This window comes from Salmo salar, chromosome ssa03 (assembly GCF_905237065.1).
Source record: "Salmo salar chromosome ssa03, Ssal_v3.1, whole genome shotgun sequence".
In the NCBI taxonomy this organism is placed as follows: Eukaryota; Metazoa; Chordata; class Actinopteri; order Salmoniformes; family Salmonidae; genus Salmo; species Salmo salar.
The window spans coordinates 52,383,205-52,395,881 of NC_059444.1; positions in this window are offsets into that span (position 1 = coordinate 52,383,205).

A 12,677-nucleotide genomic window follows, 5' to 3' on the forward strand; every position below is an offset into this window, starting at 1 on the left:
ACTAACCCCCATAATAAGATAGATTGTTTTGTTGTTGTCAATATTCTGAATAAATATTGTAATCACTGTTCTGCAACATATGCTTCAACAATTAATGTATTTGCTGTGCTAGACCTAAGGGATAATGTAAGCTTCATAATTAATATTTTATCTTCAAAATCTAGAAAACCATGCCAGATTGCTAACTAAATTAGCCCTAAAGCATTTAATATAGCTATAGAACAAAACAAAAATATGTTTGGAGATTTGTATTACACATTTATGAATGATCTAATGTTAGCATTAAACAATCAAGGCCTTTAAACACTTGTTTGACTATAATTGTACAAATGTAACGCCTTTTATGGTGTCTGACGGAGTTGACATAAATCCACTTAGTTGCATTTAATGAACAAATAGTTTGTTCCTTTACATGGTGTTAATAGCTGATACTTTGGTCTGTCAAAATATAAACTTCACATTTTGTTAATATTAAGAGAAATATTTGTAGAAAAAAAGTTGATTGTCCCATCTTTTCAGAGTCCCTGAGCTCTAATATAGTGAATTCTTCCTCTCTGCCCATGGCAAAAAAATCCATAGATTGTAGCTACACTAGATATGATATAACCAAAGATTGTTGTTATCCAGCATTTCTGGACATTACAGGTTTGCCTAATCAAAACACTGCAATAGATTCTACAACTAACCTGGTATTGGCTGTACTCTCTTGGTTCCCAATTCTGGAAACCAGTTATCTTAAACGTCCGTTTCCAGTTGCAGGTGGTTCTAGAAATACCAGAGAAAACACAGATGATAGTAAATAAATATATCTTTCTGAGTTATCCCTAGTGTTTGTGCATTTGTCTGTTGCCTTTTCTTTGCAGGTTTTGCTCAAACTCAAACTCAACCACTTTTTCTATAATCCTGCAGATTCATTATCATTCTCCAATGCCTCCAATATTACGCATGCCTACCCATCATGGTATTGGGCAACTGCTGACACTTGAGAACTCATCTGGTTTAGAAATCAAACTGTGGTTCTCTTATTGCAGACCAAATTTTATACATTTTCCCCAGTTGTTTTTTAGAGAACATTGTATTGCAAGGTATTGTTACGGCTTGGTAATTGTGGAGGAGGAATGAGGCGCAGGAAGCAGCGAACACAGGGTAGTGGTGTTTTTAATATACACTCACACAAAAAAACAAATGTTCCCAAACACAGGGGAGAAAATACATACGGCGTCCAACAACGTCGACACGAACACAAGCCGTCTCACAAGAAACAATCATTAATCCCGCACGAACAGGAGCGGGCCAGCTAAACTAAATAGCCCCTCTAATGGCTAATTGACCACAGGTGTCACAAAATAAAAAAAGGGAAAAGCAAAAGGGAATCGGTGGCAGCTAATAGGCCGGTGACGACGACCGCCGAGTGCCACCCGAGCAGGAGGGGGCGCCACCGTCGGTGGGAATCGTGACAGTACCCCACTCCTGACGCGCGGCTCCCGCAGCGCGCTGACACCGGCCTCGAGGTCGACCCGGAGGGCGAGGCGCAGGGCGATCCGGACGGAGGTGGTGGAACTCCCTCAACCTTGATGGGTCCAGGACGTCCGCCGCCGGCACCCAGCACCTCTCCTCCGGGCCGTACCCCTCCCAGTCCACGAGGTACTGTAGGCCCCTTGCCCGGCGTCGCGAGTCCAGAATGGCCCGTACGCTGTACGCCGGGGACCCCCCGATGTCCAGAGGGGGCGGAGGGACCTCCGGCACCTCATCTTCGTGAAGGGGACCAGCTACCACCGGCCTGAGGAGAGACACATGAAACGAGGGGTTAATACGGTAATAGGAAGGGAGTTGCAACCGATAACACACCTCGTTTATCCTCCTCAGGACTTTGAAGGGCCCCACACACTGCGGCCCCAGCTTCCGGCAGGGCACGCGGAGGGGCAGGTTCCGGGTCGAGAGCCAGACCCTGTCTCCCGGTGCGAACACGGGCGCCTCACTGCGGTGGCGGTCAGCACTCCTCTTCTGCCGTGCACTGGCCTCCTTTAGTGAGTCCTGGACAGCTCTCCAGGTCTCCTTGGAGTGCTGGACCCAGTCCTCCACCGCAGGAGCCTCGGTCTGACTCCGGTGCCATGGTGCCAGGACCGGCTGGTAACCTAACACACACTGAAAGGGTGATATGTTAGTAGAGGAGTGGCGAAGTGAGTTCTGGGCTAACTCAGCCCAGGGAATATACCTCGCCCACTCCCCTGGCCGGTCCTGGCAATACGACCTCAGGAACCTGCCCACCTCCTGGTTCACCCTCTCCGCCTGCCCATTGCTCTCGGGGTGATAACCGGAGGTCAAACTGACCGAGACCCCCAGCCGCTCCATAAACGCTCTCCAGACCCTGGATGTGAACTGGGAACCTCGATCAGAGACAATGTCCTCCGGCACCCCGTAGTGCCGGAAGACGTGGGTAAATAGGGCCTCCGCAGTCTGCAGGGCCGTAGGGAGACCGGGCAATGGGAGGAGACGGCAGGACTTAGAGAACCGATCCACAACCACCAGAATCGCCGTGTTCCCCTGAGAGGGGGGAAGATCTGTCAGGAAGTCAATGGACAGGTGCGACCATGGTCGTTGTGGAACGGGGAGGGGCTGTAACTTCCCTCTTGGTAGATGCCTAGGAGCCTTACTCTGGGCACACACCGAACAGGAAGAGACATAGGACCTCACGTCCTTAGCTAAGGTGGGCCACCAGTACTTCCACCTTAGACTCCCCACTGTCCTCGCCTCACCAGGATGACCCGCAGTAGGTAGTGTGTGCGCCCACCGAATCAAACGATCACGAACACCGAGCAGAACATACATGCGCCCCACGGGCACCTGCGCAGGCGCAGGTTCCAACACCAATGCCCGCTCGATGTCCGCGTCCACCTCCCATACCACAGGTGCCACCAGCCTAGACGCTGGAATGATGGGAGTTGGATCGATGGGCCGGTCCTCCGTGTCATAGAGACGGGACAGTGCGTCGGCCTTAGTATTTAGGGAACCCGGTCTATAGGAGATGGTAAACCTAAACCGGGCGAAGAACATGGCCCACCTCGCCTGACGTGGATTCAGTCTCCTCGCTGCCCGGATGTACTCCAGGTTTCGGTGGTCGGTCCAGATGAGAAAGGGGTGTTTAGCCCCCTCAAGCCAGTGCCGCCACACCCTCAAAGCTTTAACCACTGCTAGCAACTCCCTGTCCCCCACATCGTAGTTACGCTCCGCCGAACTGAGCTTCTTCGAAAAGAAAGCGCAGGGGCGGAGTTTCAATGGCGCACCCGAGCGCTGTGATAGCACGGCACGATAGAAGGCATGGAATCAGCGGGCCCAGCAGCCAAGGTCCTGAAGTCCAGCGCGAAGTCCTGGGCACTCCTCGTCTCCTGCCTGAGGTGGAACAGCCGTTCACCCGCCGCTCTTCCTTCCGGAGGGTGGTCGAACACGGCCCGAAAGCGGCGGGTGAACTCCGGGTAGTGGTTCCTCGCCGAGTCTGGACCGTTCCAGACCGCATTAGCCCACTCCAGAGCTCGGCCCGTCAGGCAGGAAACGAGGGCACTCACGCTCTCCTCCCCCGTGGGAGCAGGTCTGACGGTGGCCAGGTACAGCTCAAGCTGGAGCAAAAACCCCTGGCACCCAGCCGCCGCCCCATCGTACTCCCTCGGGAGCGCCAGACGAAGCGCGCCAGAGCCAGACGTCACGGGAGGCGAAGATGGCTGTATCGGGGGAGGTGGAGGTGGAGAGAGGATACCACTTCTCTCCCATCTGTCCATCCTCTCCATCATCTGGTCCATTGCCGATCCGATGCGATGGAGGACTGTCGTGTGGTGGAGTACGCGTTCCTCCATCGAGGGCAGAGGAGTGGCCGCTGCTCCCGCTGATTCCATGCCTTCTATCGTGGTGCGGGATTCTGTTACGGCTTGGTAATTGTGGAGGAGGAATGAGGCGCAGGAAGCAGCGAACACAGGGTAGTGGGGTTTTTAATATACACTCACACAAAAAACAAATGTTCCCACACACAGGGGAGAAAATACATACGGCGTCCAACAACGTCGACACGAACACAAGCCGTCTCACAAGAAACAATCATTAATCCCGCACGAACAGGAGCGGGCCAGCTAAAAAAATAGCCCCTCTAATGGCTAATTGACCACAGGTGTCACAAAATAAAAAAAGGGAAAAGCAAAAGGGAATCGGTGGCAGCTAATAGACCGGTGACGACGACCGCCGAGCGCCACCCGAGCAGGAGGGGCGCCACCGTCGGTGGGAATCGTGACAGGTATGCTACAGTATATGTGTAGGATATGCTGTGTTGGCTAATTTGCATATGCAACTTCGTTCTTAAACGTACATTCTAGCATACATGACACACACATCTTTCTATCTAAACGCTTTTGCTTGGCTTTCTACGTAAAGTATATGATTGAATGTATCTTCAAGCCTGCAGCTTGTTACTTGAAAAGAGACATAAATCAGGTCAAAACATGACAGCAACAAAAATGTCACTGAAAGATAGATAATGAAACACAAGCCTCATGAGCAGGCAAATTGACATTTACAGTAGCAGGCTAGGCTAGTCAAACTAACATCGGATAGCTTAAAAAAAAAAAATGGCTAAATGGTGAACGGAGTTACCTCTTCATAGGACAATTTGTATTGCATGCTGAATATTTCAAGTGCACTCAAAAACAGATGTTGATCTTATTTCAGTCTTTGGGAGTTCATCAAACACATACAGCAAGCAGTTTGAGTTTTCAGACCTCATTTGAGACTGTGTTTACATCCTAGATAGAAGCAGTGTTAAACTGTTATTTTTATGAGAAAATGTGCAAATCAAATCATATTTATTTATATAGCCCTTCGTACATCAGCTGATATCTCAAAGTGCTGTACAGAAACCCAGCCTAAAACCCCAAACAGCAAGCAATGCATGTGAAAGAAGCACGGTGGCTAGGAAAAACTCCCTAGGAAAAACTCCCTAGAAAGGCCAAAAACCTAGGAAGAAACCAGGCTATGAGAGGTGGCCAGTCCTCTTCTGGCTGTGCCAGGTGGATATTATAACAAAACATGGTCATGGTGTTAAAATGTTCATAAATGGTCAAATAATAATAATCATAGTAGTTGTCGAGGGTGCAACAAGCACGTCCGGTGAACAGGTCAGGGTTCCATAGCCGCAGGCAGAACAGTTGAAACTGGAGCAGCAGCATGGCCAGGTGGACTGGGACAGCAAGGAGTCATCATGCCAGGTAGTCCTGAGGCATGGTCCTAGGGCTCAGGTCCTCCGAGAGAAAGAAAGAAAGAGAGAAAGAGAGAATTAGAGAGAGCATATTTAAATTCACACAGGACACCGGATAAGACAAGAGAAATACTCCAGATGTAACAGACTGACCCTAGCCCCCCGACACATAAACTACTGCAGCATAAATACTGGAGGCTGAGACAGGAGGGATCAGAAGACACTGTGGCCCCATCCGATGATACCCCCGGAAAGGGCCAAACAGGCAGGATATAACCCCACCCACTTTGCCAAAGCACAGCCTCCACACCACTAGAGGGATGTCTCCAACCACCAACTTACCGTCCTAAGACAAGGCCGAGTATAGCCCACAAAGATCTCCGCCACGGCACAACCCAAGGACGGCGGGGGAAGACCACGTCAGTGACTCAACACACTCAAGTGACGCACCCCTCCCATGGACGGCATGGAAGAACACCAGTAAGCCAGTGACTCAGCCCCTGTAATAGGGTTAGAGGCAGAGAATCCCAGTGGAGAGAGGGGAACCGGCAAGGCAGAGACAGCAAGGGCGGTTCGTTGCTCCAGCCTTTCCGTTCACCTTCACACTCCTGGGCCAGACTATACTTAATCATAGGACCTACTGAAGAGATAAGTCTTCAGTAAAGACTTAAAGGTTGAGACTGAGTCTGCGTCTCTCACATGGGTAGGCAGACCATTCCATAAAAATGGAGCTCTATAGGAGAAAGCCCTACCTCCACCCGTTTGCTTAGAAATTCTAGGGACAATTAGGAGGCCTGCGTCTTGTGACCGTAGCGTACGTGTAGGTATGTACGGCAGGACCAAATCGGAAAGATAGGTAGGAGCAAGCCCATGTAATGCTTTGTAGGTTAGCAGTAAAACCTTGAAATCAGCCCTTGCCTTAACAAGAAGCCAGTGTAGGGAGGCTAGCACTGGAGTAATATGATCACATTTTTTGGTTCTAGTCAGGATTCTAGCAGCCGTATTTAGCACTAACTGAAGTTTGTTTAGTGCTTTATCCGGGTAGCCGGAAAGTAGAGCATTGCAGTAGTCCAGCCTAGAAGTAACAAAAGCATGGATTAATTTTTCTGCATCATTTTTGGACAGAAAGTTTCTGATTTTTGCAATGTTACGTAGATGGAAAAAAGCTGTCCTTGAAACAGTCTTGATATGTTCTTCAAAAGAGAGATCAGGGTCCAGAGTAACGCCGAGGTCCTTCACAGTTTTATTTGAGACGACTGTTCAACCATCCAGATTAATTGTCAGATTCAACAGAGGATCTCTTTGTTTCTTTGGACCTAGAACAAGCATCTCTGTTTTTTCCGAGTTTAAAAGTAGAACGTTTGCAGCCATCCACTTCTTTATGTCTGAAACACAGGCTTCTAGCGAGGGCAGTTTTGGGGCTTCACTAAACCAGGCCAGAACTTGTCCATGTAGACCAATTTGGGTTTCCAATCTCTCCAAAAGAATGTGGTGGTCGATGGTATCAAAAGCAGCACTAAGATCTAGGAGCACGAGGACAGATGCAGAGCCTCGGTCTGACGTCATTAAAAGGTCATTTACCACCTTCACAAGTGCAGTCTCAGTGCTATGATGGGGTCTAAAACCAGACTGAAGCGTTTCGTATACATTGTTTGTCTTCAGGAAGGCAGTGAGTTGCTGCGCAACAGCTTTTTCTAAAATTTTGGAGAGGAATGGAAGATTCGATATAGGCCGATAGTTTTTTATAATTTCTGGGTCAAGATTCGGCTTTTTCAAGAGAGGCAGTAATAAAACTGCCACTTTTAGTGAGCTTGGTACACATCCGGTGGATAGCGAGCCGTTTATTATGTTCAACATAGGAGGGCCGAGCACAGGAAGCAGCTCTTTCAGTAGTTTAGTTGGAATAGGGTCCAGTATGCAGCTTGAGGGTTTAGAGGCCATGATTATTTTCATCATTGTGTCAAGAGATATAGTACTAAAACACTTTAGTATCTCCCTTGATCCTAGGTCCTGGCAGAGTTGTGCAGACTCAGGACAATGGAGCTTTGGAGGAATACGCAGATTTAAAGAGGAGTCCGTAATTTGTTTTCTAATGATCATGATCTTTTCCTCAAAGAAGTTCATAAATGTATTACTGCTGAAGTGAAAGCCATCCTCCATTTGCGAATGCTGCTTTTTAGTTAGCTTTGCGACAGCATCAAAAAGACATTTCGGATTGTTCTTATTTTCCTCAATTAAGTTGGAAAAATAGGATGATCGAGCAGCAGTGAGGGCTCTTCGATACTGCACGGTACTGTCTTTCCAAGCTAGTCGGAAGACTTCCAGTTTGGTGTGGCGCCATTTCTGTTCCAATTTTCTGGAAGCTTGCTTCAGAGCTCATGTATTTTCTGTATACCAGGGAGCTAGTTTCTTATGACAGATGTTTTTCGTTTTTAGGGGTGCAACTGCATCTAGGGTATTGCGCAAGGTTAAATTGAGTTCCTCGGTTAGGTGGTTAACTGATTTTTGTCCTCTGACGTCCTTGGGTAGGCAGAGGGAGTCTGGAAGGGCATCAAGGAATCTTTGGGTTGTCTGAGAATTTATAGCACGACTTTTAATGCTCCTAGGTTGGGGTCTGAGCAGATTATTTGATGCAATTGCAAATGCAATAAAATGGTGGTCCGATAATCCAGGATTATGAGGAAAAACATTAAGATCCACAACATTTATTCCATGGGACAAAACTAGGTCCAGAGTATGACTGTGGCAGTGAGTAGGTCCAGAGACATGTTGGACAAAACCCACTGAGTCGATGATGGCTCCGAAAGCCTTTTGGAGTGGGTCTGTGGACTTTTCCATGTGAATGTTAAAGTCACCAAAAATTAGAATATTATCTGCTATGACTACAAGATCCGATAGGAATTCAGGGAACTCAGTGAGGAACGCTGCATATGGCCCAGGAGGCCTGTAAACAGTAGCTATAAAAAGTGATTGAGTAGGCTGCATAGATTTCATGACTAGAAGCGCAAAAGACGAAAACGTCATTGTTTTGTTTTTTTTGTAAATTGAAATTTGCTATCATAAATGTTAGCAACACCTCCGCCTTTGCCGGGTGCACGGGGGGTATGGTCACTAGTGTAACCAGGGGGTGAGGCCTCATTTAACACAGTAAATTCATCAGGCTTAAGCCATGTTTCAGTCAGGCCAATCACATCAAGATTATGATCAGTGATTAGTTCATTGACTATAACTGCCTTGGAAGTGAGGGATCTAACATTAAGCAACCCAATTTTGAGATGTGAGGTATCACGATCTCTTTCAATAATGGCAGGAATGGAGGAGGTTTTTATACTAGTGAGATTGCTAAAGCGAACACCGCCATCTTTAATTTTGCCCAACCTAGATCGAGGCACAGACACGGTCTCAATGGGGAAAGCTGAGCTGACTACACTGACTGTGCTAGTGGCAGACTCCACTAAGCTAGCAGGCTGGCTAACAGCCTGCTGCCTGGCCTGCACCCTATTTCATTGTGGAGCTAGAGGAGTTAGAGCCCTGTCTATGTTCGTAGATAAGATGAGAGCACCCCTCCAGCTAGGATGGAGTCCGTCACTCCTCAACAGGCCAGGCTTGGTCCTGTTTGTGGGTGAGTCCCAGAAAGAGGGCCAATTATCTACAAATTATATCTTTTGGGGGGCGGGGGGGGGGGGCAGAACACAGAAGAATTGAAGGTGCCAACACATTTTATAGTTATTATAAGAATGTTTTACTGTCAAATATAAAAATCTGCTCCTCCCTCGATGGGGATCGATCAACTTCACGTTTTTCGGCTTCTGCCCACAACCTATAGGCTACTGCATATTTGAATTAATACTTGAGAGAGTAGCCCACCATTCACATTCTATTCCATATTCTGAGCCATAGGCCTATCCAAGCCTTTACACTCAATGTAGTTGGTCCAAAGTTGGCATCACGACACTCACTTTAATTGGATTGATAATGTATTTCTATCCCAGTTCACTTTCACTACAACAAAGTAATCAGCCTCTGTTTTCAGGTAGATACTTGTTAAATTTGATTCATGATAGAATCATCAGCTTATTAGGACTGGACATGATTTCCTTTACAACCATGTATGTATGTATACTTTTAATGAATTGATACTGCAATTAAATTGTGTAATCATGTCAGCAGTTTCTTGTCTTTGAGTGCCTCGACTCCTTTTAAGTTAATTGAGAATTAGACATTATTAATTTTGTGCCATAGTCTGGTCTAGTAGTAATGAGGTGTTTAGTCCCAGGATCCTTAGCTTAGTGATGAGTTTTGAGGGAATTATGGTGTTGAACGCTGAGCTGTAGTCAATGAATAGCATTCTCACGTAAGTGTTCCTTTTGTCCAGGTGGGAAAGGGCAGTGTGGAGTGCAATGGAAATTGCATCATCTGTGGATCTGTTTGGGCGGTATGCAAATTGGAGTGGGTATAGGGTTTCTGGGATAATGGTGTTGATGTGAGCAATTACCAGCCTTTCAAAGGACTTCATGGCTATGGACCTGAGTGCTATGGGTCTGTAGTCATTTAGGCAGGTTGCCTTTGTGTTCTTGGGCACAGGGACTATGGTGGTCTGCTTGAAACATGTTGGTTTTACAGACTAAATCAGGCACATGTTGAAAATTCCTCTACCTTTCTGTCACCCCCCTCTCATTCATAACTTGATATCTCAACGAAGAGAGAGAAAATACTAATATATACTGCTCAAAAAAATAAAGGGACCCCTTAAACAACACAGCCTAGATCTGAATGAAAGAAATAATCTTATTAAATATTTTTTTCTTTACATAGTTGAATGTGCTGACAACAAAATCACACAAAAATAATCAATGGAAATCTAATTTATCAACCCATGGAGGTCTGGATTTGGAGTCACACTCAAAATTAAAGTGGAAAACCACACTACAGGCTGATCCAACTTTGATGTAATGTCCTTAAAACAAGTCAAAATGAGGCTCAGTAGTGTGTGTGGCCTCCACGTGCCTGTATGACCTCCCTACAACGCCTGGGCATGCTCCTGATGAGGTGGCGGATGGTCTCCTGAGGGATCTCCTCCCAGACCTGGACTAAAGCATCCGCCAACTCCTGGACAGTCTGTGGTGCAACGTGGCGTTGGTGGATGGAGCGAGACATGATGTCCCAGATGTGCTCAATTGGATTCAGGTCTGGGGAACGAGGGGGCCAGTCCATAACATCAATGCCTTCCTCTTGCAGGAACTGCTGACACACTCCAGCCACATGAGGTCTAGCATTGTCTTGCATTAGGAGGAACCCAGGGCCAACCGCACCAGCATATGGTCTCACAAGGGGTCTGAGGATCACATCTCGGTACCTAATGGCAGTCAGGCTACCTCTGGCAAGCACATGGAGGGCTGTGCGGCCCCCCAAAGAAATGCCACCCCACACCATGACTGACCCACCGCCAAATCGGTCATGCTGGAGGATGTTGCAGGCAGCAGAACGTTCTCCACGGCGTCTCCAGACTCTGTCATGTCTGTCACGTGCTCAGAGTGAACCTGCTTTCATCTGTGAAGAGCACAGGGCGCCAGTGGCGAATTTGCCAATCTTGGTGTTCTCTGACAAATGCCAAACGTCCTGCATGGTGTTGGGCTGTAAGCACAACCCCCACCTGTGGACGTCGGGCCCTCATACCACCCTCATGGAGTCTGTTTCTGATCGTTTGAGCAGACACATGCACATTTGTGGCCTGCTGGAGGTCATTTTGCAGGGCTCTGGCAGTGCTTCTCCTGCTCCTCCTTGCACAAAGGCGGAGGTAGCGGTCCTGCTGCTGGGTTGTTGCCCTCCTACGGCCTCCTCCACGTCTCCTGATGTACTGGCCTGTCTCCTGGTAGCGCCTCCATGCTCTGGATACTACGCTGACAGACACAGCAAACCTTCTTGCCACAGCTCGTATTGATGTGCCATCCTGGATGAGCTGCACTACATGAGCCACTTGTGTGGGTTGTAGACTCCGTCTCATGCTACCACTAGAGTGAAAGCACCGCCAGCATTCACAAGTGACCTAAACATCAGCCAGGAAGCATAGGAACTGAGAAGTGGTCTGTGGTCCCCACCTGCAGAACCACTCCTTTATTGGGGGTGTCTTGCTAATTGCCTATAACTTCCACCTGTTGTCTATTCCACTTGCACAACAGCATGTGAAATTTATTGTCAATCAGTGTTGCTTCCTAAGTGGACAGTTTGATTTCACAGAAGTGTGATTGACTAGGAGTTACATTTGTGTTATTTTTTTTAGCAGTGTATATGAAGAAATTAGTAATTTCAAGACCATGTACTACCCATACATGGTGAAGGGAACATAAATATAATAATGGGTTTTGACATTGGTGGTGACTTTCTGAACCCTTATAGTTAGAGCAACAGTTTAAAGTAATACAGAAAAATATTGGTATTTGAGTTCTGATTGACTACATTGACAACTTTTTCAGGAAAGTTGTTGTATTTTCCCTTCAATTGACCAGAAACAACCATTCACAGCTATTTGTTTAAAAATGCCTTAGCACAATATGTGTAAATTACATAGTAACTTAAATAGTATAGTATATGTTCCTGCTGTTCTCTCCTTTTTCCTTTTCTTCTAATCTGGTATCAGCTGGTCTTCATCCATTCATCACCCCTCATGTCTGTTTCTGCAGTCACGAAACCCCACTTCCTGCCACCATTGTCACTGTGATAACAGAACAGAACTACAATGAGACCAAAGATGGTGGATAAATGAAGATAGTTCACTCAGGCCGTTTACCACTGTCTGCTTGAGGAGGTGGCTCCTTAAAAACCTGTTATGGCTAGACGTTCCGCGAGCGGACAACATCCGGTGAAATTGCAGAGCGCAAAATTCAAATTAAATTATTCTAGCCACCATGTCAGATTTCAAAAAGGCTTTACGGCAAAAGCAAACCATGTGATTATTTGAGGACAGCACCCCACCATACAAACACATGAAAATCATATTTCAACCAAGCAGATGCGACACGAAAGTCAGAAATAATTATATAATTCATGCTTTACCTTTAAAGATCTTCTTCTGTTGGCACTCCAATATGTCCCAGAAACATCACAAATGGTCCTTTTGTTCGATAAACTCCTTTTTTATATCCCCAAAATGTCAATTTATTTGGAGCATTTGATCCAGAAAAACACCGGTTCCAATTTGCCCAACATGACTACAAATGATCTAATAAGTTACCTGTAAACTTGGTCCAAACATTTCAACAACTTTCCTAATCCATCCTTAAGTATCCTAAAACGTAAATAATCGATAAAATTTAAGACGGAATATACTGTGTTCAATTACATTTTACATTTTAGTCATTTAGCAGACGCTCTTATCCAGAGTGACTTACAGTAGGGAATGCATACATTTCATTTCATACATTTTATTCATTCTGAATAGCCG